Consider the following 24,993-nt stretch of genomic DNA (forward strand, 5'->3'; position numbering starts at 1 on the left):
ACTGTGAGAGATTTCAGCATGCTACTCAGAATGCCATACAATTTAAAACTTAGGAATTGTTTATTTCTGAAATTTTTCATTGACTATTTTCAGAACACAGTTGACCACAGATAATTTAAACTGTGGAGAGCAAAACCATGAATAAGAGGTAGGAGACTACTGCAATCTGATTTTCTGAAATCATGGTTGCATTGTAACCAGTTTGGCTATGTATACAAGAGTTCAGCAAAAATCTGGCTAAGTATTCTGTGAGAACAAATGGACCATGTGATGTTTACAATACAGATACTGTATTTGCTATTATTTTTATAAATTGTGTATTACGCATCCTTTTACATCAGTAAAAATTATAAGAAAGTTGTGTACATATATACATCCATGTATTTCCCTCCACAAGAGCAAGTTACTATTACAACTGAAATGAATAGAAAATAATATTGCATGTCTACTCTAACTCCCCCCCAAAAAATAATTGAAAAAAAAGAAAGGCAAATTGTTCAACATTTTCCAGCCCACCATCGGATAAAACAGAGCTGACACAGAAGTTTGCACAATTACTGTATGAACACATGGAGGGGAACGTGTTCTTGGAAAAGATGAAGTGAGGGAAGGAGGAAGTGGGCAAGGAAAGCTGAGCTGAGATCACTGATAGAATTCCGGTTCCTCGTCTTCCTCTCATACTATGTTCTGCTCTACAGCAGATAGTGAGCAAGATACAATTCTTAGGGTCTCTTTCCTTCTGCCATCAGTGCTACTGATCTCAAATGCATTAATTATTATTTGGACTAATGAAGGTCCTCACATGCAGCATTTATAGTCCATTGTATTTCTGCTACTGCTACATTTTTGTGGCAACCTATTAAGCAACATTAAAATGATCTACTTTCCCTCATGGGATGCTTCTAGGCAATCTGGCTCTGGGGGAATTCTCTCTTTAGTGCTCACTGTAGCCGAACTATCTACTTGGGAAACGTAATCTTACCCCTCACTATTGGAAAGCACTATCCATCCATTATCCAAAAATGGCAGGGCTACTACCTTTTCTAGGTCCCTGCTTCCATATTGGACATGATGAGTTCACCTCCTTCCAGAGATTGTGATGGAATATTTTACTCAACATGTCAAAGGAGAGCATTTCCTTACGTAAGTCTCTGCTCTCTGCTCTCTCCAGATCATTTTTTCCAGATCCCAGGTCTCAAATCTGCTCCCTCCACATCTATTTTGCTATTTTCCTCACATTGACATGCTTAATTGAATCTTTGACACATCAGAAATATCTTGGAAATTAAATTTAAAAATTCATGTTTTTTTCCCAGTCAAAACCATTTTTAGAATTTGTTAGGACTTTTAAATGGTTTGTAAAAATAGTTTTTAAAGACAATGCAGAATTACTATGCCTTAATATATTTTTCTTTAAAAGACTATTTTTCTTTAAAAAGTTTATTGAATGGCAACTCCCTAGACTGTAAATTCCTTAATGTTAATAAAAGAAACAATGAATTTCATCTCATTATTTTGAGATACTAACCCCCTCCCCCTGTGAATGTCAAGTGCCTGAATAAATACATACATGGGTACTTTTCAATCCGTTCTTTAAAACTTGATTCTATGAATGAGGTTGTAAATATTTTCTTTTCATAATGAATAAGTCCTGTATCAAATCAATGTGGGCTGAAGTCAGTGGAAGGTTTTTCTTTCTTTCTTTTTTAAATGTAATACTGTTTATTTAACTTCAAAAACATTTCAGCATTCTAAACATACAAAAATTAACAAAACGTTGCAAATTGTGTTTAGCACAGAAGGTTCTTGAACTTTCATGTATGCAGTGGCTCTTCACTTTGCTGACAATGAAGAGTTCTACAGCTGGTTTGAAAAAACAAACAGTTTAAAACTACCGCACTTAACTAAAAAAGATCCAAACACTTCTCATGCCAGCTGACCCCCCGTTTCCACAGCTAACAACAGCAGCAGAATGCTATGTCACTATATACAAAAACAAGGCAACCTGAAGCTAAACGGATGCCCACGGCAGTGTCCAAAGGTCCAGCCTCAGTGCACGCCCTGAGCTACAGCCCCTCCAAAAGGTATCTCCCCCACAACCTCAACGCCAATAAAGGAGCATCAAGAGTTTGTCTCGGTTGTTTTGTTCTTTTTACAAACTATTGATATGTACAGTTGATAACTCAGGATTTCTAGCCAATACCATATAGTTAACACCACCTTATGGATAAAAAAAGAAAATGCCAGAAACATCTTTAAATGCCTTGTCACACCACCAGCAAAGTGCACAGAATGAGGAGAACACGAGAGCCTTTTCCTTTTTAAAATGGTTGGAAATATGTACAACTTTGATACAGTTTCCGGGTGCTCCAGACACCTAGGCCACTTCATGGGAACCACTGACAATTTCTCGAGCACTCTGAGAGATGACTATATGATCCTGGTCCAATTGTGGGATTAACCCTAATGAGGGCAGCAGACACGCCTCAGGTAAGAGCTGTGTCAACGACAGCTCTCCCCTACGCTAAGGTGTTCACGAGGAGACAGAGAAACAGCCCTCTATTCCTCTTCTGCCTCCCCTGCTCCCTCCCCTTCCCCCTTCTTCATCCTCGTCTTCGTCTTTCTCTTCCACCTTCTTCCGGGCACCTTTACGGGGCCCTTTGCACCATCAAAGTTTCCTTTAGACTTAAACTCCGCAACATCCTTCTTATATTTCTCCTTCAGCTTTGCTGCCTTATTGTTGTAAGGCTGCTTTTCATTATCACTTGTTATTCCACATCTCACCCAGCTCTTTTGCCACATCTCCAGGAGAGATGCCAGGGTTTGTGGATTTGATCTTAGGGCAGAATTCTGAACAGAACAGGCGGAATCCAGAAGGTGGCCATTTTGGAGAATTCGGATCCTTCTTCTTGTTACCTCCCTTAGCTGGCCCATAGTCCTTCATTCCCTGGTCATAGCATCCTTTATCTGCCTTTGCCATTTCATCAAATTTAGACTTCTCTTTCCCAGACATTGTCTTCCACCACTCAGAGCACTTCTTGGAAAATTCTGTGAAATTGACAGTGACCTCTGGGTTTTTCTTCTTATGTTCCTCTCTGCACATCTGCACAAAGAAGGCATCAGCCGACATCTTGGCCTTTGGTTTCTTGGGATCACCTTTCGCTGTCTTGACTGTATTGTTCACTAATCCGGGCAGTGCAGGGCATGACGCATGGCTTAGCGCTCCTCAGCCTCACGCTTGCTGCTAGTGAAATGTTTTTTAAGATACACTGATGGTAGCATGGGAACTGCAAGTTCCCTTGTCTCTGACATTTTCTCAGATAGCCATCCTAACTCCACCCATTAAAAAAAATCTACTTATCCATCCATCCCCCCCATCCATCCTTCCATCCAACTAATCAATCAATCATTCAGGCTGTAAATATTAAGTTGTGTACTGGTTATGAAATGATGTGCAAGATCGACATGGCCCTGCCCTCATGTAGAGAACAGAATATTAAGTGTATCATGTAAAATGTGATGAATAGTGTGATAGGAAAATGCATCTCTAATGCTTCACAGAGTATAAAGGCCTTTAGGTGGGGAAGAAGGATCTAGAAAATCAAGGGGAAGGAAATGAAAATTATGCTGGAACCTCAAGAGTGTATGAAGGTTTGACCAAGAAATGAGGAGAGACAAGAGTGTTTAGGCAGAGTGAGGCACCATGCCTGCAAACTTACCGGGGAAGAGAACGTGACATGTTCTAGGAACACAAAGAACTGCAGAAGTTCTAGGGCTTGGATTATGAAGCAGGGAGTAAGGAGTAATGAGGCTGCCAATTTGCACAGGGACTAGAACTTGAAAGACTCAATAAAATGGTTAGAGCGTAATGTTTTCATCAGGACTGAAGTGTAGAGATTGGTGATTAGTTGAGAAGAGAGGGCATGACCAGAGCCTGGGAGGCCAGTTAGAAAATGATGCTGTAACCATGTGGGAGACGATGGTCATCTTATCGCAGGGAGCAGCTATCAGACTGGGGGAGAAACAAACGCTATCATTCAAGTGAACTCTTTTAGTTACAAGGGGTTGAGAGAACATGGAAAGGTCCAAATGAGTAAATGTTCACAGTCAGAAGATGCAGGTAAACATCAGGTTGTTGTATCACTTCTGCAAAGGTGATTGTTTTTGATAATTTATTTTTGAGAGCTATTATTTGCTTTCTCTCTCTCTCTCTTTAATTAAAGTTTATTGGGGTGACAATGGTAAAGTTACATAAGTTTCAAGTGTACTACTCTGTAATACATCTATATATCACATCTATATATCATTGTGTGTTCACCACCCAGAGTCAGTTTTCCTTCTATCACCATATATTTGATCCCATTTACCCTCATTTACCACCCCCAACTCCCTTACCCTCTGGTAACCATTAAATTATTGTTTATGTCTATTAGTTTTCATTTCTTTGTTTGTTTGTCTTGTTCCTTTGTTGCTTTCAGCTTTATATCCCACATATCAGTGAAATATGGTTCTTGACTTTTTCTGTGTGACTTGTTTCGCTTAGCATAATAATCTCAAGACTCATCCATGTTGTCGCAAATGGCACTATTTCACCTTTTCTTATGGCAGGATAGTATTCCATAGTTTCTTATTTTAACAAAATTTGTTAACCTTTGTTATAGTTGAAGAGATAGAAGAAACAAAAAATGCAAAAAAAAAAAAAAGAGAAAATTTAAATAGGGGAGGTACTTTTCTGGTATTCTGTGAGATTTTTATTTAACTTGGGGACAAAATGAAAACAAAATGCCAGATTGTGATTGATATACATGCTCTCTGAGCCTATGAGCGAGTATATGTGGGTGGACAGATCATATGCAGAGCCAGGGTATCCTGTGGTCTCCTTTGAAGGGGGTAAAGCCCATGGATAAGGCGTAAAAAGCTGAGAGGGCATTTCAGGTCTGGAGCTTTCATCCTTTTGATTGAAAAAAGCATTAAGGCACTTGGGAAATTAATTTTGGAAGAAGACAAATGCAGTAAACAGTAATTATTGCATGAAGACTTGGCTTTATTGATTTATAAAAGCTCATTCAAAGTTCTAAAGATCATAGATATTTTTCTATAATATTTATTTCAGTAGTACATAGATACAATATGTAAAAGATCTCCGTTAGTAAATCTGATCTTTATTCAACATTTGACCATAATTAGTGATTATTTGTGGCTAATTTGCTCTTGCTATCACGGTAGATTATTGGTTTTATGAATTTCAAATCGCCTATTTTTTAAAGATAATTTCGTTGACTTAATGATGAAGAGAATCTTTGTCTGAGATTGCCTGCAGTGACCTTAATAGTCAAAGAGATGGTTTACTTTGCCTGGAAAAGGAAATAGGACCCTAGGATTACACCCTTGAGAGATGATACTTCAATTCAAATTGGGATTCATGGAGTAATTGCAGCCTGAGGTAATGCATCTTCAATATCTTAAAATAGCTAAAATGTTAGATGGGGAGAGCTTTTCCCCAGAGGAACCACAGTGTTCACTAGACGTCTTTTGTCTCTTTTAAACCACCGCTGCAGCCTTTGAACAATGCAGAAACAAACACAATATTTGATATTTTCTGGAGTGATTTGAATATTTACTGAGAACGTACTTATTCTCATGTGTTTTGGATTGTGCTAAAATAAAAAATAAATGCACAAATAAATAAATAATATCTAGAAAGGCTCCATATTTGGGTTAATTTTAGTGGGCATAAAATATGGACTTCTTGGAGCTTTTCCATGATGTGCAAGCAAGTAATTGAACAAACTCTTCATGTAATAGATCATTAAACCCATTTCATCTGTGTTCTTTACATAAAAACAAGTAAAGAAAAAAAAGTTAGCATTTTTTTTTTTTAATCTCCTGTAGGCAGTGACTGACAGCAAACAGTGAGATATTTCTTATTTTTAATTGCACCCATTGAGCCAATGGTTTTCTTAAATATTTGGTGAACTGGGCTACTGGACCACTTTTTGTTGTTGATGGTGAGAATTTAGACAGGGAATAGATTTTTAAAAAGCCCTTTGAAGAGTCCTCTATTCACATGGAGGGATGTAAACTGGAAAAATGTGAAGATGGAGTGGAATGTGGGAGGTGGAGGACCAAACCACACCTAAAAGATAAGACGGTGTGGGAGATGATGCGGAAGGTGTATACAGGTTCTTCCCTCATGCCCAGAACTGATGGATGGGAAACTGCCCTCACAGAAGCCTGTTGCAAAGAGAGGGCATAGGTTGAGGTGAGAGCATGGCTGTCAAAATGGTTATAGGAATCCCCCAAACAGAAGAAAAGACAAAAGCCAATAAGGAAACCAAGTGAAAAAGCTAAGAGTTCAGATAGAATGATTTTGTGTCAAATTGGAAGAGGAAGTAAGTAGGTAGCAGAAAGACAGGTAGCAAGTTTGGGTGACCAAGGCTCTGGGACAATGTGAGGAAGAAACGCAGGCTACAGGTGGAGCCAATCAGTTCAGGAACTATATCTGCAAATGCACAGAGGCAACTAGGCGACTAATATAGAAATCCTTGAATATATAGTCATAGCTGCTTGGAAACCCAATGGGTTCAACAGAGGACAGGCAGGCACTTGGCCTCAAGAATAAAATAGCAGGGGCTTCTGCGGCCCAGTCTGTGAGAGTGGAACTGAGAATGGTTCAAGTCATGCTCTGTCAACGGGCAGCACAGCTCTAGATGTTCGGGCGTAGGGCAGGTTCATTCAAACATGAAAAAGCACCAATCATTTGGTGGGGGCAATGCATGGATTACAAAGAGATATCTGGGTTGATTCCTTTTCCTCAGGAATCTGAACATCTGGTAGGGCTACCACCAGCAGCCACGCCCCTTCCCAAACCAAGCAAATGGAGACCTCTCGCAATGCTGCTGTTGTACACATCTTTACATTTATTTTGTTTGATGACAGGTGGGCTTCGGGCCCCAGTCAGCCTGGCCTGGAGGCTTGCATGTGCATGGCTCATGACAGCACTGAGGGAAGTCATTGCTGAGTGGATAGGAAATAGACTGAAATATTTTCTTGACATCCATCCTAATTTATCTCCCAGGCATGTAGCCGTCTGATGCTGAGCAGCACAATCATTCTGGAGCCTTCTCCTTAGCTACACCAAGCACTGAACCCAAGATGAAATAGCAGGAACGGTCTTTAGTGTGGTGTTGATGGAAGTAATAGGGTTTGATTTGCTAAGAGCAGCATTGGCAGCCACTGCAACGATGTTATGAAGACGTCCAGGAAAGTCTTAGCCACCATAACAGATGTATTTAACTCCCCAGGAAATAAGACCAGACAGCAGTATCACAGCCACTATGACCATTGTCATTCTCCAGTTGTCACAGTGAACATTTGCAGCTATTATTCCTCTGCTGCTGGAAAGAAATACGTCTTTTTCATGATTGACCCAATAGGTCTAATTTTAGTATTCAAGTACACTGGTACCTTGGTTTTCAAACTTCTCAGTTGATGAACATTTCAGTTTACAAACGCTGTAAATTTTATGGATTTATCGCACCATTAGATAGTAAAATTCACGCTAAATTTGCAGCTTTAGGGGTTGATTTTAAAGGTCTCGAATGGATTACTCCATTTTGCGTTACTTTCTATGGGGAAACTGCATCTCAGTTTTTGAACGTTTCAGAACTGAAACGGTCTTCCAGAATGGATTACGTTCGAAAACTGAGGTACTGCTGAATGTGCTCTCTAGATGTTGCCTGGCACAATGTTGGGATACACAGGGCAGAGTCTACATAAGGTTCAGGAAACGATGTGTCTTAGGCCAAATTAGGTCATTGTCCACTTATGTAAATTAAGTTTTGTTGAAATACAGCCACATTCATTCGTTTACATATTGTCTATGGCTGCTTGCCTGCTACAACTGCAAAGCTGAAGAGTTACATTTGGTCCACAGTCAAAACTGTTTACTGGCCCTGGAAGAAAAAGTTCCCTGACCCCCATTCTTCAGTCTGGGTTCAAATCCCACTTTTTCTATTTCCTAGCTTTTCAACCTTGGGCCATTTATCTAATTCTGCTCTTTAGTTTCTTTAGCTGCAGTAGGGGAATAATAATAGCTCCTACCTCATAAGCTTGGTATGACGGTTAGATTAGTTAAATCTTGTTTATAATGGTACCTATAGTGCTGTAAGTACTTAATAAATATTAGCTATCATTATCACTAACGGACACAATGCATTCCTTCATTTACAGAAATCTATTGAATATCTACAAAGTGCTAGACAGTGAGTCTAGGCATTGAAGATGAATTAGGGTCCATTCCTTTCCTTAAGGGGTGCATGGTATACGGGGGAAAGGTAGACCTATAAATGGCTACTTATAATGTGATAAGTAGACATGTCAATGTCAGTGGAAGTATAAAGGAAGGTTAGTTGAGTAATGAAATTGGGCCTGACTCTTGAAGTATGAGTGTAATTTTGTAAAGAGGATCCAGCATAGACTGGCACTAAGGGCAGGAGGGCCATGGGAAGATGGGGTAAAGTGAGGAAACATAAGTTCTTCAGGTTCATGTGGAAAAGTGACAGAAGAGGGAAACGGAAATTTGAAGAAGAAAAGGGTTTTAATACAGGGTGGAGAAAAGTGCATATTGAGCTGACTTGGTATGAAGGATCGATTAAATAACAATGAGACCAAAGTGAGTTTGGAGAAGCTGGTCTCTTGAGAGAGTGTGTGCGTGGGTGTATTTCCCCAAATCAATACACAACTTCTATTGCATTTTTAAAATATCACAAATAAGCCTGATGAATAACTAAACAACCTGGCATTTCTATAGCTGGACAACTTAGATCTTATTCATCAGCCTGCTGAACTGTTCCTTTAGCAGAAACATAGACACCATCTTTCTTCCCATTTCTCCCTCTTCCCCTGTCTCCCTTCACCCTAGAAAAATGCAGACATCTTGAAACCATCAGAAATTATCATGAGAAGCAGTCTACCATTTTTCTGACGGGATATAATATGAAAGTCAGGAAAAGTGTTTTCTCTTGTTATTGGGCTAAATTTGAATTTTCATAGAATACACAGAGGAACTGTCACAGAGATTGAGTGAGTGCACATGTTTCTTATAAAATGGGGGTGCCATGTTTTTAGTCATCAGCCAGGATCACCTTTCTGGTAACTTCAAGAATGAGTGATGGAAGAAACTCAGGCTCTGTGGGCTATTTCTTCCTGTGGGTCTTTTCTATCCTTGGGAGATACTAGTCCTAATTAGAAACACACACCCAAGATAGAACCTTGTGTATAGGGAGTGGGTGGGAGACATGAAAAAAAGGGGCATGGAGTGAAAGTAAGCAGACTCCAAAGTGAAATTATCATTTTGCTGAAGGTAAGGATGGTATCATCAGTTGTGTTAGTCATGAAGCAATCAGGGTTAATTAATTATCACAACCAAAGGAGGGAAAAAATGTATTGTTCAGTATCAACTATGACGTGTTTGAGTTTTGTCTGGTAACTGGCTACACAGAGTTAACCTAAGACAATAGGTCCGGTGAATCAAGGAATCCGATAAAATAAGTACATTACTCTGTTTTATCTGCTGGGTCCTTTTTCAGGGAGATTGGGGCTATAAGTCAGACTCTTTCTGCAATAGCTAATATCTGTGCCAGCATTTTATAGAATACACCAATTTGTTATTGAATTCGAAACATAGAAAAAGTATGACCAGTCTCCTAATCTTTTTGATAAATTAATTCCTTTTCTTTCTTTATTAACATTTTTTTTGGCTTAAAAGAATAAAAATATTTCTAGTTTTATTTAAAAATAAGAATGAAAAGGGCATATTAAATCTACTGGTGAATATCAGAAACTGGGGCACAAACTTAAGACAGTGTCACAATTTAGTAATAAATAATGACAACTATTTTTTACACCCCACTTTCCCTATAGCTTTTAGCCCTGTAACTTCCTATGACAGCCTATTAAAAGTGTGGCAATTCTAGGTTTTTCTAAGCATCAACACTATGAAGTGACTTGTGAAGATCATCAGAGAAGTTTTAAAGGCAATGTAGGGACAATGAAAAGAGAAAGTGCAAGCAGCGTGCGGTCTCTCTCTTGGAGGGAAACCTCCAAGTCCTTTCTGTAGGGACTGGTCCATCTATTTCAGGCTTTTTTGTTAGGGTTCCTTTCTCTTTTTCTCACCCTCCACATATAGCCCATTAGCAAATACTGTAGTTTCTATCTTAAAAATAAATCTCAAATTTGACAGTGTCTCTCTTAGCTCTATAAATTTTCACATGAGCAATTGCAAAGCTTCTTATCTGTTCCATATTTCCATAGCTGGCTGGCTACCTTTCTTCCCCATATAATAGCAGAGTCCTGAACTGAAGATCAGATCATATAAGTTTCTTTTTTTCTTTTTTCAACTAATGTTTATTGGGGTGACAATTGTTAGTAAAGTTACATAGATTTTGGGTGTACAATTCTGTATTACATCATCTATAAATCACATTGTGTAGTTCACCACCCAGAGTCAGTTCTCCTTCCATGACCATATAGTTCATCCCCTTTCCCTCATCTACTGTCTAGTAACCACTAAACTATTGTCTGTGTCTATGAGTTTTTGCTTCTCATTTGTTTGTCTTGTTCTTTTGTTGTTTTTGGTTTATATACCACATATCAGTGAAATCATATGGATCTCTGTTTTTCTGTCTGACTTGTTTCGCTTAGCATTATAATCTCAAGATCCATCCATGTTGTCATAAATGGTCCTATTTCATCTTTTCTTACCACCGAATAGCATTCCTTTGTGTATATATACCACAACTTCTTTATCTATTCATCTATCGAAGGGCATTTTAGTTTCCATGTCTTGGGCACCATAAATAAAGCTGCTCAATGCCTCCTAATAACTCATGTGAAAACTCAAGTCCTTACCATGGTTCGTGAGCCCTTTGTTGGGCAGACTTCTCAATGCCCTTCAATGATTCCCTGCTTCCTAGTATTAACACTGTGTTGTGATTGCCTCCCCTAATGTATGGGCTAGACCTAGTCATTTGCATTGACATATACAATAAGGCAAAAGTGATGGGACCTGACTTGTAGGATTAGATTACAGAAAACAGTAACTTCCATCTTGCTAGCAGACTCTTTACTTCTCTGTTTGCTCACTTCGATGAAGTAAGCAGCCGTGTTGGAGAGGCCTACAAGGCAAGGAATTGAGGGTAGCTTTTGGCCAACAACTGGTAAGAAGCTGAAGCCCTCAGTCCAACAGTTCACAAGGAACTGAATATGGGCAACAACCATGCCACTGAGCTTGAAAGTGGATCCTTCTTGAGTTGAGATTTCAGATGACCCCAGACCTGGCCATTACCTTGATTGTAGCCTGTGAGACTCTGAAGCAGATCCAGGCCAGCTGTCCCCAGATTCCTGAACTGCAGCAACTGTAATATAATAACAAATGTAGTTTTACGCCACTGAATCTTGGGGTTATTTGTTACACAGCAACAGATAACCAACACGTATTAATAAGACCTATAGGTCTGGTCTTGGGCCCCTTCTTAGACCTCACTTCTCTTCATTCCTGTTTTGCTCTCTTTTCTCCAGCAACTCTACCCTTATTTATTCTTTTTGGACACATCAAGCTTGTTTCAGCTCTGTGGACTTTGTGGTTACTGTTTCCTGTGTTTCAAATTCTCTTACTCTAGACCGGCTCTGTGGGCTTCACATTCACACAGAAAGACCGTTGTTTCACATTTTCAGGCCTTGTTTCAATTATCACCTTTGCAGAGAAGCTCCCTCCAGCCTCCCTCCACGGAGGAGCTGCAACCACTACCTCTACTCTCCTTCTTTTTGTGCCCATCCCCTCCCTCTGTCCCTTTGTCCTGCATTATTTTCCCTCCTACTCTTATGCATTTTTTTTTGTTTTATTACTTTTGTTTGTTTACTTTTATTGTGTGTACCCTGCATTAGATGTTAGGCTCTATGAAGGTCAGAGTTTGGTCCATCCTCAGTGCCTAGATCATAGAGGCACTAACTAAATAGTTATTGAAAGAATTGATAACTTTTACTATGGCAGGCAGGCATTTCCTCATCTGTAAAGTAATGGTGTTGGAACGAATGTAATTTAATTCACATTTATATCGAAACATTTTATGACTAACATGGCAAAAAGAGTAAGATAGCAAATCAAAAGTAGACAAGAATGAGACTTGGGGAAAGTACGTTTTTGGAGTGAAAAACATGGGGCATGTGAGATTTATGTCATTGCACAAACACTATCTGGTCTGGTGGCATCCCACAGAAGTTTGTGTGATACGGGAATGTTCTATTCTGCGCTGCCCCATGCAACAGCCACCGGTGGCCACTGAGCTCTTGTAATGTGGGTGCTATGACTGGGGAACTCAATTTCAATAATTTGATTTTAAATTAAAGGGCCCTTTTGGATTCTCAAGGGGGCAATTCCTTTTCGGCTCTCTGATTTTATTGTCATAATCTGTTCCCACATGGAAGGTAAGGACCTATCAGGGTTGGCAGAGTCATATGTGTGTGTTGATTCAGAGATGGCTAATTGACAGGGGAGGGTGTATCTTCTGTATGCTCGCCTTAGATTTATGCCTAAAAAGCAAATTAAAGAAATGCTTTTGCATAGAACCAAAAGATACCATGGAATAGTGCTCCTCAGTACTGTCTTGCTATAATAACAACGTTTCATGTGTTTGGTTTTTTAATCTCCCCCTTCACTTTTTATTTCCTTCTGTTTTTTAAATCCCGTCTCTGTGGTTGTGAGCCTTGGTGAAAATAAATGAAAAGTATGTGCTCAGTTTTTCTGCCATATTGAGTACCAGTGTTGATCAACACCTAAGAATATCTTTGTAGATGATTCTGAACTTGAAATAATCCCGTTGATCTGCATCGTCTTTGGGTCTATGATGTCTCTCTTGTTTTCTGGAATTTAAATCTGTGAACTTCGGTATTTCTGCCCCTCCCTTCTTAATTATTATCACTTTGCCTGCACAGAGAGAATCTGAACTATCTTTTAACAGGCGATAAATGCCATGAAATACCAACTGCCTCAACTACAATTTATACTCAAGGGAACTCTTCCTTAGCCCAGGTACTCAGCTGTAACACCTGGTTTCTTAAAGTGTCCACACACTTATTATTTATTTATTTTTGATAGAGATATTAAAGGACATGTTTATTTTCCTGGTTAATAATACTAATGAAGTCTTATTAGGAAACTCTTACTATTGTTATCAAGGAAATCTTACAAATTTTTTCAGATGTTCCTTAAGAACTCACTAAATCTTTGGCATCTATGAAGGGTAATGTGTTATACAGAATTTGATATTAAAAGACCAGGTTTAAATTTATGCTGTGCTGCATATTTCTATGTGATCTTGAGAAAGTTACTAAACATCCTTGTTTAGTTTCCATTTTCTCACAGGCAAAAGAGGATGATAAGACGCACGTCTCAGGGTTGCTGTGAGAACTTGCTAAATTCTATTATATGTAAGAGCGCTTCACACAAAGAGGGGGTGAGGTGAGGTTAAATTATCAACAGAAAGCATTTGGAAACTCCTTTCAGTTTTAGGATCTGCCTTTGAACTTATCTCTTGCGATGTTTATCAGCATCTCCCCCATCCTGAATTCCCCCTGTTGACATATCAGCCTCACCTGAGATGTCACCTTTCAGAGAGGACTTCCCTGATAACTCTGTGTTTGTATCAGATTATTTTACTTTAACCTTAGTAGTGTCTGAAATGATCAGATTTATTTGTTAGTTTCTGTGTATGTTGGCTGTCCCTCCCCCACACCCTTGACATGTAAATTCCTCCAGGGCAGGTATGCTCATTTTTTTGTTTTCTCCTGTATCCCTAGTGCCAGCAACACTGTCTGCACATAGTAAGTGCTCAATTAATAATTGTTGCTGAGGAACCCCCAGAAACACTCTTAGATTTATTGGAAGCCAGTTGTTTTTTCCATAACAGGCAATATTTACTGAATTTATGAACCTTTCCACTTATTATCAACTCCAACAGTGTGTCTTGTATGGAAGCTATGTTTTCTTTTAGACTCATGGATGGCTGCAGGAAATATAGATAATTTGTCTCCCTGAACTTAAGTTAAATATTTTAGCAAAGAGTTCCACAGCTCCCCACAAAACTCTGTAAATTCTTTACTGAATGCCATTAGTCTATAATTTGTTAAGATACACATAGATATACGGTGGGACCTAAAGGAGAAACGTAGATTTTATTTCACTAGTGTTTGTATGCTACACTTTTATCACACAGCCCTCAGTGGTGTTTCTCTGCACATTGTGTAAATTCATAAAATAATTTTGGATTATATTTAACAGAGTAATCAAATATTTTTATTATGTTACTCTTGCTGGCATGAGTTGAAATAGTGGTTTTTAAACAAACATTTCAGAAAAATTTCTCTTCCTCTTTGCTAGTACCATAACAAGGAAACTTTTTGCTGTAATGGGCACCCAGATTTTCCAGGCTCTGGGGAGCGAAAGAAATTTCTGGTGCCTCTAATGTGACGCTATGGTAGAGAATGCCTGTAATTTGCTGCTTAAAGTGTCGAGCTGACAAAAGATGCTCAAAGTAACACAGCAATTCAATAATAGAAGAATTGCTAGAATTGACTCCCCATTTGGGGCCAGACTACTGATAATATGTCATTCATTGAAAAATCCAAAGAGTTTGCTTGCGGCAGAGCTATTAATTATTCTTGGAGGACCTTGAAGCTGAATAAACTCCTCCAAGTCATGTGACACATCCATTTTAGAGGACTTCCCAAGAATCTCCTTGCACTATAAGGACTTGCAGGATGAAGTAAAGAAACTTCTCTACACGTGAATTAACTGAGAGTGTTAATTACATTGCTTTCACAAGTTCATATTTTGGGGCCTTCTGATGGTTAATTCATGAACCACCATGTTAAATAAAACCAGGAATGTCTTTTATTTTTTTGTTTTTTATTTTTTTGTGTGCCACGTGTCTATAAGTGACAATGGCATTCTTGCAGCAGGCACATCTATTTTGAATTAGTTATAGTTAAAAAGAAATAGGCTATATTTCAAAAGTATTTTTAGGACACATAACAATTTCGCACTAAAATTGTCTTGGTGAATGATGTCATCAGCTAATCAAAAATCTTCGGTGTATGGTGAAGATAGTCCGGAATTTAAACGTTTGCAAACTGGTTATGAACTTGAAACGTACAATTATGTAATATTCGATAACTCATAATTTCTCTAAGGCTTGGTTTCTTCATTAGTCTATAAGGTGGGCGTGAAGGCAGGAAGTGACACATGATTTTTCGTGTAAAGGATCCTATTTGCTGAATAAGGAGAAACTGACATTGAAAGGGCGCGTGCAATGCTGGCCCAAGGCCCAGGCCCAAGCTTCTTTACCTTCTCAGTAGCATGTCAGGCTTGCGAACGCCTCCTCGTGTGTAGGCTGGCATGAGATGTTCAGGGCATTTTATTTACTAAATTTACACATAGGTAATCTGCATGGTAAAGTCTGCTGGGAAGGAAAAGGTCATTAAAAATATGACCTTAAATTAAGGGAGAAAAGCAAAAGAAGGAACACTGGCTTTGTGCCTACGACCATGTTTCCCCAAAAATAAGACCGGGCCTCATATTAGTTTTTGCTCCAAAAGTCACATTCGGGCTTATGTTCAGGGGATGGTCTCCTGAAAAATCATGCTAGGGCTTATTTTTTGGTTAGGTCTTATTTTCAGGGAAACATGGTACTACCTTATCTACTTGGGTTGAAATTCTCACTCTCCAGAAATACCGGATGTTAGAAGCTGGAGATTATAATTACAGAAACACCAACTGATTTGTACGGAAAAGGTTAGTTCAAGACAGGCTTTATTAACTTGGCCTCATCCATTAACACAAGGATGTGATTTGACTGATAGTTAATTGACAGAGGCCACTATGGTTCCTGGAAAACGGGGAGGGATTTACTTCAATGGAACATCAGGATGCAGCTTTATTGTAATCTAATCAAGAAATTCCTCCCCTTTGCTATAAAGATTGAGTTAGAAAATCCAGGCTAAGTTAGAAAATCCAATCTTGGCACAGGGATTGGTTTAGAAATTGCATGTAACCAAATTTGGACCAATGAAATACAAGGGAAGGTTTGCTGGTAACTTTGGGGGAGGAAGTGTTCTCAATTTTAAAACAGAGCCATCACAGGAGAGGTTGGAGACCCAGCTACGTTGATTCTGTGTTTCTGTTAACCTGGGGATGTAGGTGAACAAAAGAGCCATAGCAGAAGCATGCAGCTGGTCCAGAGATTGTGCTGTGTCTGACCACCGCTCTGCCTCTATCTAGCAAAAAGTGAAAAAAAAGCAAACATCATTTCTCCTTTTAATTTTTGACCATTTTAGCAAATGAGAGTAGTGTGATGCATCTCTGCTGGTTCTGCTAATGCCAGCTGGTTTCTACTAATGTCACTAATTTCAGATGAGACTGGTGTCCGGCTCTCCCTTGGGACATTCTCGTCAGAAAAGTCGCCCAAAGGAAAGTTCCTGGCTAGAAATATCAGACTAGGTGTCTCAAGTAATGCCAGGCATGTTGCAGGCTCTCAGTAAATATTTGTTAAAACAGTACTAGGAGTTTATCTTTAAAACTTGTCATATGTGAAATCAATCATCTGTTGAGTGTAAACTTATTTGCAAAGTTATAGGCAATGAAAGGAAAAAAAAAAGTATATTTCATGAGCATGTACAATGTCAAGGAAAGCAGATTCCTGTACTCAGAAGGAAGAATGCAGTGGAACAGAAGCAAGAGTGGCAGTTGGAGGTATTTATTGTTATATTGTATCTATTAGCTTAATTCTGCAATCAGTAGGTGAGTGAGTGATCCTTTTTTCCCCTCTAAATTTCATTGATAGGTTTATTCTTTAGTGTAGCAATATAAGCATTATTCTCATATGTGTAGTAAAAGAAAGTAAAACTTTTTTACCTCCTTTACATTGGTGTCAATAAGAAACTACTCTAAGAATCTCAAGAGCTTGACTGTTTGAAAAAAATGAAAGTTATGTAAAGATAACATTGACAAATTAATCAACACTTTTTTTCTTTTCCATATTTGCACTGAAAATCAATTATTTTCATCAATTTATCATGTGCACTGCAATGAAATGTGAATAAAAAGTCCAGTTTTATTTTGTTTTCCATTGTTTAAATAGGACCCTACCTAGTGCTTGTGTATCATCGAGTCAGGTAACTATTACCTTAGGCTCTTTAAGCGTCTTCAATAAAGCATTGTCAAGAGTCTGATATTAGGTCTACTTGATGTATAAGCATTTCTGCAGTTTATTTGCATGCCAGGGAGAAAACAAAGCATTTATAAGACAGAAATTCTATATTTATTTTGGTCAAAATCACAGAATTTCACAGCTACACCTGTTCCATGCAAGGAGACATGCCTACCTATACCTGTGCAGGGTATAAATCGCTGTACAAATTTACTTATGGCACATAGTGGTGATGTATAGTAGTCACTAGTGTTGTGTTAGGCAAAATGGCCATTTGGGAAAGATGCAGACTGAGCCTGGCACAGGCCATCGAGCCCAGGGCTATTTGAAGGATTGTAGGCCCCTTATTTATCTCTTCTTCCATGTTTAGAAACATAACAAATGCTGCTTTAGGGAACAGCCCTACAAAATCTTTCAAGCAGAGAATTGTAATGCTCCTGAAAATTGTTTTAATTATGTTTAAGCAAATAACTTTATTTTGCTCCATGTTGTATCTTTATACTGTCTGTTTGTAATAAACAAAATGATTTTATATAGCTAAAGTGAATACTCACATCAAACAATCAGTATGTACAATCTTTTCATAAATTCTCACAAGTACGTATATAGCAGACATCACTAATAGCTCCAAAACTGTAGGGCAAATTTATTAGTATAGAAACTCTTCAGTAGTGGTTATAAGTCTAATAAAATATATTATATAGCTCTTCTAAACTTTTAATAATCAGATAGATGAAAGGAATTGGAGTAAGAAATAATACTTATGCAGTGAGTTTAAAAGACACTTTAAATAATGACTATTCACCTTTTTATGTTATCTTTTAAGCTTTAGATTTAGTGTTCACATTGTTCATATTGTACATATATGTACATATATATATATATATATATATATATATATACACATACATGCTCAGAGAACAGGCATCTTATCCTATGGATAAAAATCAGTACAATAATCTCATCTGACACCCTTTATCTTTCTTTCTTTTTTCTTTTTTGTAAGATGTTGAAAAATGTTAAGGCTGTAAGATTATGTCTATGTAGCTTTAACTAAGCTCGCTGGGGTAAGGGATGGAGCAATTGCTCATGACAGGAATGTGGCCTAGGGCATTCAGTACTGTACCTGGGGCCAGAGTGCCTGGGTTTCTGAGCTGGCTTTGTCACTTCCAGCCATGTGACTTTGCTTATGCCAATTCACTTTAAGACACCAGGATGTTCTCTCTCCCTCAGATAACCCATTGAGTTTGTCTCCCTGGACTACCAAATAATCTAGCCCAGGGGATCCCAAATGTGGTATGTAGATCCGAGGGGAACCTCAACACTCCTTCTGGAGGAACACAAGGTCAGAAACTACTTTTATAGTATTATTAAGATTTAATATGTCTTTTTCACTGAAGGAGCAAAAACAATGGATTGTAAAACTGATGGCATCCTAGCATGACTCAAGGAGTGGCCCCAAACTGTACTGGTAGTTGTTCAATTCTTCACCATCACATAGTCACTGTACATGTGTATATACATACATATATATATATATATATATATATATATATATATATATATATATATGTATATATCAGTATATATATATTCACTCGAGAATGTTCTTGATGAACCAGGAAAAATACTAACTTTATTCAATCCCTAATTTTGAATACACATCTTTTTAATATACTGGTGATGATGTGTGATGGTTTCTGAGGATAAACAGTCATGCAATTGTTGTGTTGTGTGCTGAACTAGTCGCTTTTTCATGGAACACTCACTGTACCTTAAAGAACAGCCAATAGGCAAACTATGATTTTCAGACTTGAATATTTGACAGACATTTTTCTCAAAAATGAATAATGGGAGACTGTTGCTTCAGGTAAAACAAAAGACAATATTTGCAGCTAAGATAAAATTGGAGATTTCAAGTGAAAATAAGAGTTTTGGAGAACTTGTTTTCACTACAAATTGATAGCTCCATAATATGTAAAGACTAATCTAATAAGATTGGTTGTGTTATGGATGGATATTTGTGTCCCCCTGAAATTCATGTTGAAGACTTAACCCCCTATGTAATGGCATTTAGAAGTGGGGCCTTTGTGAGGTGATTAGGTTTAGATGAGGTCATGGGGATGGGGCCTCCATGATGGTATTAATGCCCTTGTGAGGAGAGGAAGGGAGACCAGACCCCCATAATCCCCAAGGTAAGAGAGGTCTGAGGTTCTGATGTGGGGCTGATCTCTTGGAATTTTCACTCTACCAAAACCCACTGCAGTCTCTACATGAAGGAATGACACTCCCCTTGCCTTCCGGGGTTGTCTGCTGCCCTGCCCTATGCTGGAGACACCCTGCATCTTAGGTGGACATTTGTGCAAACAGCTTCTCAGCCTGCTGCCTGAAATGTTCTTCTACAGCTTCAGTCAGGAGCACATGCAGCTGAGAATGGAGCAGTTTCGTTTTCCTGTACTCTTTTCTTCTCTGGTTCTGGCCCCCAAAGAAACCCAAATCAACCAAAGATGATACCACAAACCATCATGCCAACCAAATGTCTTGGCTCTTCCTCTCTGGTTGTTCAGAAAAGCCCAGCCTTGTCTGAATGGTAGGTGAAGTTCAAAATGGATGCCTTGAGAATGTAATCTTTTTACTGAATGAATGTGAAGGTACAAACAGAAAAGGAACTTTACATTTCCTGCCACTAACCTTGTAAATTTGGACTGTAGGATACTTCTCTCCTTGCCCCTGGATGAACTCTCAGGTTTGCCTCAGATTTTTATTCAATTACAACTTATATAATAAGGTGCTCAAGTAAAATTCCAGAGAACAGTCTCACTTCAGTCATTAAAATATCTAGACCAGGTAATAATCAAATTCAGAGATTGGAAATTAATGCTTCTTTCTGCTTAGCTCCAGTATGAAATGATAATCATTCCAGATCTCTCTCTCTCTCTCTCTCTCTCTCAATTTATCTCTCCCTCTTGATCTCTGTTTAGCTCTCTGTCTTGCTCTTTCTCTTTGCTATTGGCTCAGGTCAACGCAGCAAACGCTCTCCTGACCTTCTATTTTGCCCATGGAAATCAGTGTTTTTCAAGGCTGATCTTTCACCAGTGGCAGAACCTTACAGGTTGTTTTTTTTTTTGTTTTTTGTTTTTTGTTTTTCTTCTTACAGGTTTTTAATATGTTTTAAAATACTTCTCTAAATTTGGTAGGGTGGTTACCCTGAGTTCACCAATCAAGTTAGAGTCCCATTCCCAGCCCGTCCTCTATGATTCTTCTCACTTTTCCACTATCCAGCACATGAAAGGTGACGTCTAGCTCCACAGGCCCAGATACTCTAGATCTGTGAGCATCAGCGGAGCAGCAGTTGTTAAATATTTCAAAGGTCATCACAGAACCAATCCACATCCCCAAACTCCCCGAGACAAGGGTCAAGCTCTTTGGTGGTCCCTTGAAGCCCCTCCTGGTTGGCTGCCCTCACACATCACCCTTCATGGCAACCCTGTCCATACTGCTGTCCCTAATCTCCCCATAGACTGTGCAATGCTGGCAGCACTGGGTTGGACCTCACCTTGGCAAGTAGCCCATGAACCATCAGCAGCAGCTCACTTTTACAGAGGGAATACTTGGTGGCTACATTTTATTCCAAGGTTTTGGGGTTCAGCTAAATCAGTAAATATCTCATTTTTAACAATCAATCAGATTCTATTTGGTAGGAGCGCATATTCTTCCAGAAAATGTGTGTCATTAATAACTATGCTTCTAATTAGAAGCTAATATTAGCTGCTATTATGTAGGACTAGAAGGAAGATATAAGGTTTTTTTGAAGGGCTAGGGAAATTATCACATGACTAAGGAACAACTTGGAAATAACTTAAAATAATTTTGGAATCTACATGGATGTCTGTATCCATGACATACATATATAAATATGTATGTAATATATTGATTATATATGTATGTGTATATATGTTTGTATGCACTCTATAGAACTTTTGGCTTTCTATTTGGATCCTGACAATACATAGAGAAGTGATGGTTTATATCATAGAGAACACAAAACATAAAAGAGAAGAATCTGTAGGAGGTGGCAGAAAGTGCAAAGATCAATTACTGGAAAATCAGCTAAAAAAAAGAATAGCAGAAATAAAGCAAACTGTAGACTTCAGTGTTCCCAATTTAAAAAAATGGTCAAAAATGTTCTATTTAATAGGCTTAAAATGACATTATTTTGAGCCATCAATATTCTCCCAATTAAAATTTTATTTTCCTCTGCCTCCTTTTGTTCCATCTCTACTGCCATCGTTTTCTCACTGAACTTGTTCAGCATTTTGCAGTAACTTATATTCACTAATTTAAAACAAAAGCCTTATCATATCACATCAAGTAGGAGGAGAAAAATGAGTCTTCTGCTTATAAGAGGACCAAATGCCCGGTCAGCGTAAGAGAAGAGGAGAGATGGAACTGGTTGTTGCCTGAAGGCCTTTGGGAGCATTCGTAGGTCAAGGATTAAGTCAGGGAGATAATTCAAAACATAGAATCTAAGAAGGTTGCTAATGTAGCTCAAAGGAGCACAAAAGGTATGTGATGTGTTTTGAACATATTGATGAGTTTTTCCTGAGGGTCCTCTCAAATCTGTGGTGCTGTCTGCCATGATCTAGTGCCTCTGCCACATGGCAGAAGCATCCTATATTGCTAATGTACTGAATGTCACCTGCTTAATGTTCCACAGACTGTCACTGTTCCGTGAAATGGAGAAATACTTTTAGACTCAGCTAACTTACAAATTTGGGTTATTTTAGATATAGATACTTTTGTGTCTCTCATCTCATATCAGCGGTAACTTTGGAAGCCTTCTGAATATGAAGCTAGTAGATTAGAAATCAAGAAATGGTGACAGGTTGGTAAAAATATATCAGGGATATATTACAAGACAGCCATTACAAAAGGACTCAAATTCTATTATTTTCCCACCCACATTTGTGTATATAGATAATCCTAGGGTAGGAATGATGGAGGTGGAGAATTAGTTAAAAAGATCTCATTAGCTCATCCTTAAAAAGGTCATTACTATTTAATTAGAAGATTATAAATGAAGTTAAATAGCTCATTACATATTTTTAAATGCCAAAATTACATATTACCTCAATTATGCATGTAATTTGTAGTTGATTATTTTGGTTATTTGAATTTCAGTGTTCTGAAAAATATTGGTGAAAATTGAGAATTCTGATCGTGTTTAAGTGAGGCTAACTCAAAACAGAAACCAAGCCTCATGAAAAAGTAGAAGTTTATAGGGGAAATATGTATTTCAGAAACAAAAACCATAGTTACACATGCATCCATTATAACCTTCCTAATTTTGCCTTCTGACCCTCAGAGGACCTTGAGAAGCAAATAGTTCTCCCATCGTTTCAGAGACCATAAGGGGAAAGTCAACAGGTTGCCTTTAGCAGGTGCAGAAAACAAGACCCAGGAACAGTGCTTTTCTCTGTGTGAGATGGTTGCAGCACTGGCATGGCATTTGTTGATGAAGTGTTTCTGAACCCTATTTTCTTATATTTGGTTATTTTAGTAAATCACCTTCTCAGTCACCATTCATTCTCATGTTCCTAGAAGGAACATTTCAGGAGCCATACATAATAAATTACATTTTAAACATCATATTTCTGCATTAAAGGTTGGATTATAAGGCACGTTTGTGGATCCTTTTCTTTCTTTATTACATTTATGACTTTTATAATAAACCCTTACCTATAAGAGAAGTGGGTATGGGGCAAGTATGAGGAGATTCAGAGAGCAGTAGAGTTCTTAAACATTCTCGTAAAAGACATTGGCATGAAAAAGGGTGAAGGTATGGCGGAGGAACTGGTCTTAAAAATATTCATTGAGGTCTGTGTCAATCAAATAACTTGAGGTGGCTGTTAGGTTTATTAGCAGGGAGGCAGGTCACACCAAATTCCACATCTTTCTCATGATTCCAGGGTTCATCTCCCCAGTCATTAGGGTGCACCTCAGCTCACACTCTTCATGCTTTCGTCACCCCTGCTGTTTACTTTATCTTCCTAGTTACTCTGTGCCTCTCTTTTCTCATACTTCTTTCCATTCTCAGGATGATTTTTTAAAGTAGACTCTGCCATTCCTTTCTAGTCTACACTTTAATACCCAAGTTCAGCTCTGAAATACATTCCCTCCATTCCTCAGTGCTACATCCTCAAATTCTCTTTCCATCTTCACAACTGAGGTTTTTCTATCCCCATTTAAATTCTCCTGCACTACCCCTTCCCCAATAGAAGCCAGTATAGGAAATGCTGCCTTAAGTATCTGTTGACTTCATTCTCTCCCAATTTTCTTATGGTTTACCAGACAGTGGTTTTTAGGGGGAAGGGTGATAAAAATATGTAAAGTACATCATGCTAAAAATTTTATATAACTTAGTATATATCGATATCATTAAGTATAAAAGCTGATATACAGCTAAATGTAGACTCACCTTCTAATCCATCATTTTTCCTTCTAGGTATTTACCCAATTGATTGAAAAAGTTATGCCCACACAAAAGCCTGCTCACCTGCACGTGAATGTTCATGGGCGTTCTATTCAGAATCCCCTCAAACTGGAAGTAATCATTATGTCTTTCAAAAGGTGAAGGGAGAAACAAACTGTGGTATATCTAAAGATGGAGTCCTATTACTATTCACCAATAAAAAGAAATGCAATGGTCAAGCTCCCTGAAGACGTAGATGAATCTTAAATGAATATTGCTAAGTGAAAGAAGCTAGTCTTAGAAGGCTGTGTAATTTATGATCCCCTTTATATAGGAGTCTGAAACAGGAAACCCTATAGAAACAGAAGCCAAATCGGTGGTTGCCAGGGAAGTACATCTTCTCTCAGTCAAGTCTCGGCATCACTGCAGCCTCACGAGTGACCACGAGACGGAGGGCCCAGCTAAGCAGCAGGGTGCCTGACCCACAGAAATTGTGAGAGAATAAATATTTGTTATTTTAAGCCATCAAATTTGGGGGATAATTTGTTATATACCATGATATAATTAATCCCATCAGATATATTTTATGTAACATTAAAACCAAGTTGGCAGATGAGCTTTTGCTTTTAAATAAGATGATATTGAAATGTTGTGAAAATACCTTTGTCATGGATCAATGCATGTGAACAGAGTTATCGCTGGAAATACGACAGTTTTGAAACTGGACATTAATAATGTTATGCTTTCTACCTTTGCAGAATAATAACACTTTTCAATGTGTATTATATTTTAAAAATTCCATAATACACGAGTCATTCTATTGCATTTTTATGTGATTTTCCCCCAATAAGTGCTGACTATCCAATCATTAATTTAAAAAAAAAAAAGGATATGTTTTAAACATTAAATAGGTCAAAATAAATGTTTGGTCCTGACTTCTGATTCCTCCTAAATATGTCTACATTTTAACTGTACATAAGAAACAGGCTTCCTTCACATGTTCTATGCCAATGGTATAGAAAAAAGGAAAGGGATGGTTCTAGACAAAGAAGTAAAAGACATTTAGTATCAGAGCGGGGACTGAAAACCAGATAGAATCTAAGATCACTTAAAATGTCAAATTTCAATTTTTCTGGTTCTTGATTCATATCATATTCAAAACTCCTTTCTCCACTGGCTCTTTTCTATACAGATGTGGCCCATTGCCTACACAGATATTTTCTTTGGCTAATGTTCCCCATATGCACAGATCAATCT

General features: G+C 38.2%; 1 pseudogene; it reads right to left on the minus strand.

Annotated features, from left to right (window-relative positions):
• Window positions 1–2,559: 2,559 nt before the first annotated feature.
• On the minus strand, window positions 2,560–20,657 carry LOC109451420 (high mobility group protein B3 pseudogene; annotated as a pseudogene).
• Between the last annotated feature and the right edge of the window lie 4,336 nt (window positions 20,658–24,993).

Source organism: Rhinolophus sinicus, chromosome 3 (genome assembly GCF_057876585.1).
Source record: "Rhinolophus sinicus isolate RSI-liver-muscle chromosome 3, RSI-T2T, whole genome shotgun sequence".
Classification (NCBI taxonomy): Eukaryota; Metazoa; Chordata; class Mammalia; order Chiroptera; family Rhinolophidae; genus Rhinolophus; species Rhinolophus sinicus.